This window comes from Lathamus discolor, unplaced genomic scaffold (assembly GCF_037157495.1).
Source record: "Lathamus discolor isolate bLatDis1 unplaced genomic scaffold, bLatDis1.hap1 Scaffold_147, whole genome shotgun sequence".
NCBI classification, from domain to species: Eukaryota; Metazoa; Chordata; class Aves; order Psittaciformes; family Psittacidae; genus Lathamus; species Lathamus discolor.
In genome coordinates this window covers 37,501-42,500 of record NW_027069176.1, presented here as the reverse complement: position 1 = coordinate 42,500, position 5,000 = coordinate 37,501, and positions in this window count along the sequence as shown.

The following is a 5,000-nucleotide window of genomic DNA, read 5'->3' as shown; positions in this document are numbered from 1 at the left end:
TCGGCGTGGCAACCGCGCGCTATTCCCGTCTTCCCGCGAGACGGGGACACGCGCGCGCCCGGCTCCCTCCGCCGCCCCGCTCGTCAGCGGCCGGCCGGGACTGACCCGTCCCCCGAGGCCGGCCCGCCTGCAACGACCCTCTTTTTTCTCTTCGCAGGCGTGCCCTTCTTTTCGTCCGTTCGCTCCGTCGAGCGAGCTGAGCGGGGCGGTGGCAAGGGTGGGTGGGGGAGAGGGGACACGAGCCCCGCGGCGTCTTCTCCCCCAGGGCCACGGCGAGCACCGGACGTGCTAGAGGAGGCAGCGACCCGCCGAGGCGGGTGCGACCCGGCGACCGAGGCCCCTCGCCGGGGCGGCTCGCTCGGCAGCAGGCGGAAAGGCGGCACGGAAAGAAGCCGGCGCGGCCAGCGGCCGCAGCGGAGGCGGACGCCCCCCTGACGCCCACGGTCGTCGCTTTCGCTTTTCCCCGTTCTCTGGGTTCGGCCGCCCCACCGCCCGAGCGCTGCTCGCGGCCGGCACCCACGGGCACACGGACGGAGGCCAGCACCGGCGCCTCGCGTACGATTAGGACACCTGAGGGCTCGCGGGGCCACGCGGCCGTCACACAGCCCGGTTCGGTAACACGTCCGTGGAACCTCCTCCCGCCGTCGAGCAGAGAGCAGCAAGGACGCGGCCGACGCGGCGGGGCACGCACCCCGCCGCCAACGCGGTCGCGGCTCTTTCTCTCGCTCGGGAGGGGGGCAAGACCCAGGACGACACCTCGCACGCAACGGGAAGCGAGCTGGAAAGGAGACCGCCCAGCCTGAACACCGGACGCCGCCCGCGGCCCGCCCGAGGACGGGGAGCGCAGACGAGCCCGGCCCGCCGGGGGCCCTCTCCGACGCGACCCGAAAGGCCTCATCGATCGGTCGGGGAAGACAGCAAGGACGACAAGACGGGTAAAAAAGGCCTCCCCCACGGTAGGCCAAAACGCTGCGTGTTCCTGAGACAACAGGGCAGCCCGAGCCCACCCCGCGGGGACTATTCGGGCCGGGTGGTGAAAAGGCCGACGAGAGCTCCCGCGAGCCCCTCTTATCCACAAAAAGCCACCGCGTTTTCGGTTCCCCGCTTCGCGGGCTCCAGCTTTAACGCCGGCAAAAGAGCGACAAGAGCGAAAAAGGAGAGGGAAAAGGCAGAAGGGAAAAAGGGGGGGTGGGGGGTGGAAAGAGGTAACGGGGGGGGGGGGCGGACGGAGGGGGGGGAAGAGGTAAGAGAGGGGGGAGCAGACGGAGGAGGGGGGGAAAAGAGGTAAAAGAGGGGGGAGCAGACGGAGGAGGGGGAAAAAGTTAAAAGAGGGGGGGCGGGAGGGGAGGGAGGAGGAAGGGGGGGGAACAAAACAAAACAAAACAAAAAAAAAAAAAAAACCCAGTACCGCCACCTGGGCCGAACCACCGGGCGCCTAGGCAAGCGCAAGCAAGAGCCGGACGCTGCTAAGGGGATCTCAGCGCCTGGACGTAACCGACGGGCTCGCCGCCCGTGCCATCATCGGAGCCCCTCGCTCAGCTCACGGACGGGGCGGCGAGAAAATTGAGACCTGGGGATCGAGTCCCGCCACGGTCTTCCCAGCGTTCGAGTGCCGGCCTCCTCCGCCGCCGTCTTTTGCTCTCGGTCCACGCGGACGGAGACGAACGAACCAAGCTCGGGAAGCGCCGAGAAGGCTGCCCAGTACACCCCTCACTATCGACGGCTGAGCCGCGGAGCGTGACAGCCTCTCAGCTAGCGCCGCTGCGGAGACGAGCACTACTCGCTCCTGTAATACGACAGACACTTCTCCGCCGCGCTGGAGCGCAACACCAGACTTGTAGGCTCACCCGGTTGGTGCGCCAGCGACGACGCAATTTTCGATGACTCAACTGGAGGCAGCGAGAAACGGCCGCCTCCTCGACCGCCTCCGGAAGCGACGCGCCGGCAAGATCTATCGCGGGACCTGGGAAATGCGGCTAAGTCCGCGCGAGCCTGAAGTCCCCCCCAGAGACGGCGCGCGGAACTCTCCCTGCAAATCCGGCTAAGTCCCGGCGGAGCCGGCTAGACCTGACGGCAAAGTGCGGCCCCCACCGCGAGCTCGCCGTCCGCCCGCCCTCCGGGAGGCTCGCAGGCTCGGGCAGCGCTTGCCGGGCGGGTGGGCGCGGGTCCCTGCAAATCCGGCAAAGTCCGGCGGAGCCGGCTCGACCCGACGGCAAAGTGCGGCCCCCACCGCGAGCTCGCCGTCCGCCGCCCTCCGGGAGGCTCGCAGGCTCGGCAGCGCTTGCCGGGCGGGTGGGGCGCGGGTCCTGCAAATCCGCAAAGTCCGGCGGAGCCGGCTCGACCGACGGCAAAGTGCGGCCCCCACCGCGAGCTCGCGTCCGCCCCGCCTCCGGGAGGCTCGCAGGCTCGGGCAGCGCTTGCCGGGCGGGAGGGGCGCGGGTCCCTGCAAATCCGGCAAAGTCCCGGCGGAGCCGGCTCGACCCGACGGCAAAGTGCGCCCCCACCGCGAGCTCGCCGTCCGCCCGCCCTCCGGGAGGCTCGCAGGCTCGGGCAGCGCTTGCCGGGCGGGTGGAGCGCGGGTCCCTGCAAATCCGGCAAAGTCCCGGCGGAGCCGGCTCGACCCGACGGCAAAAGTGCGGCCCCCACCGCGAGCTCGCCGTCGCCCGCCCTCCGGGAGGCTCGCAGGCTCGGGCAGCGCTTGCCGGGCGGGAGGGGCGCGGGTCCCTGCAAATCCGGCAAAGTCCCGGCGGAGCCGGCTCGACCCGACGGCAAAGTGCGGCCCCCACCGCGAGCTCGCCGTCCGCCCGCCCTCCGGGAGGCTCGCAGGCTCGGCAGCGCTTGCCGGGCGGGTGGGGCGCGGGTCCTGCAAATCAGGCAAAGTCCCGGCGGAGCCGGCTCGACCCGACGGCAAAGTGCGGCCCCCACCGCGAGCTCGCCGTCCGCCCGCCCTCCGGGAGGCTCGCAGGCTCGGGCAGCGCTTGCCGGCGGGAGGGGCGCGGGTCCCTGCAAATCCGGCAAAGTCCGGCGGAGCCGGCTCGACCGACGGCAAAGTGCGGCCCCACCGCGAGCTCGCCGTCCGCCCGCCTCCGGGAGGCTCGCAGGCTCGGGCAGCGCTTGCCGGGCGGGTGGGGCGCGGTCCCTGCAAATCGGCAAAGTCCCGCGGAGCCGGCTCGACCCGACGGCAAAGTGCGGCCCCCACCGCGAGCTCGCCGTCCGCCCGCCCTCCGGGAGGCTCGCAGGCTCGGGCAGCGCTTGCCGGGCGGGAGGGGCGCGGGTCCCTGCAAATCCGGCAAAGTCCCGGCGGAGCCGGCTCGACCGACGGCAAAGTGCGGCCCCCACCGCGAGCTCGCCGTCCGCCCGCCCTCCGGGAGGCTCGCAGGCTCGGGCAGCGCTTGCCGGGCGGGTGGGGCGCGGGTCCCTGCAAATCCGGCAAAGTCCCGGCGGAGCCGGCTCGACCCGACGGCAAAGTGCGGCCCCCACCGCGAGCTCGCGTCCGCCCGCCCTCCGGAGGCTCGCAGGCTCGGCAGCGCTTGCCGGGCGGGTGGGGCGCGGGTCCCGGCGCTGCCGGGCACTCGCCAGCCTTTTCTCGGCTGTTAGGGGTTGCCTCGCTTTCCCGCTCCGTCATCTGACTTCTCGGCTGTTAGGGTTGCCTCGCTTTCCCGCTCCGTTCATCTGACAATCCCCCCTGAAACAGCCTCTGGCTGGTGCTGGGGGCGGCGGGCAGAGGCAGCAGCCTGGGTCCGGTGCTCGCCAGCTTGTTTTGTTCCGTGGGGGCTTGGTTGTTTTTTTGGTTTCGCGTGTCCGTCTGCTGACACACAGCCCACCACCCCGTCCCGCCGCGAAACACGTCTCTGGCTGGCGGTGGTGGGTGGGGGACCAGGACCGCACCAGCTACGCACAAAGAGAAAAATGACCGCGACCGCTGAACCCAGGACGCACCGAAATACACCAGCGATGCAGCCCGGGGTTCTGCAGATGCTGCGGCGCCCACCCCTCCTCCGCGTGCCTCCCACCGCCACAACGGGCTGGGAACAGATTGCAAAGATGTTCTTCTGGTTTGTGGTTTGGGGAAATGTGTCTGAAACTGAGGAGAAGAGATGAAGATAGCGTGGCCGAGGATAGAACGGAGGATTACGTTGCTCTTGCTGAGCATCCAAACAGGGTTCCCCACCACTGATGTTCTCACGGTTAAGTCTGTGGAACGTTAGGCACAGGTTAACGGTCGGCCTCAATGTTCTCAAGGGTCCTTCCAAATCAAAAGGATTCTGCAGTTCTAAGAAAAGTTGATGTTTAGACTCAACTCTGTCCTCGTCAGAGAAATGGCACTGCAGGAAGGCCGTGCGTCTGCCAGCTGAGGGAGGAACATCAGCACTTGCTTCGGCCTGTTTCCTATGGTGTTGCCCTGGAGCGCGAGGAGCCCCGGAGGGAGCCCAGCGGGGCAGAGGCAGAGCCACCTCGGGCTGGGCCTCTGCTGCTGAGCTGGGCCGGGCTCCCGGGACGCAGATAGACGCTGGCGAGCGGGCAGAGCTGCAGAGAGACAGCTGCTCTGCCCAGGCGCAGGGCCGGCCGGGGGGGGCACCGCCTGCAGGCCCCCAGGGGAGACCTGCCAGCCTCAGAGAGCTGAAAGGCACTCATCAGCAGAGGATGCCGAGAGGTTTCTGCGGGAGAAACGTTCCCAGCCCTGTGCGTGATCAGGCTCTGGGTGCAGGACAATGCAGCTGTAGCTCTGGAGGGATCTCCTCGAGCCGCTGCCTCGGACAGTCCATGGGATCTGTCAGGAGGACGCTCTCGGTTTCTCTGTGCGGATAAGGAGGAGGATGTGCTGCAGAGCAGGCCTTCCCTCTGCAGCGTCTGAGTGAGAGGAGAAGGCAGGTCCCTCTGCCTTCCCTCTGCAGCGTCTGAGTGAGAGGAGAAGGCAGGTCCCTCATCCAGGGGTTGGCTGCAGGGTGTGAATGTGCGTGTGCAGCCAGCGGTGGGTGCCCAGCGCTGTCCTTGCGAGC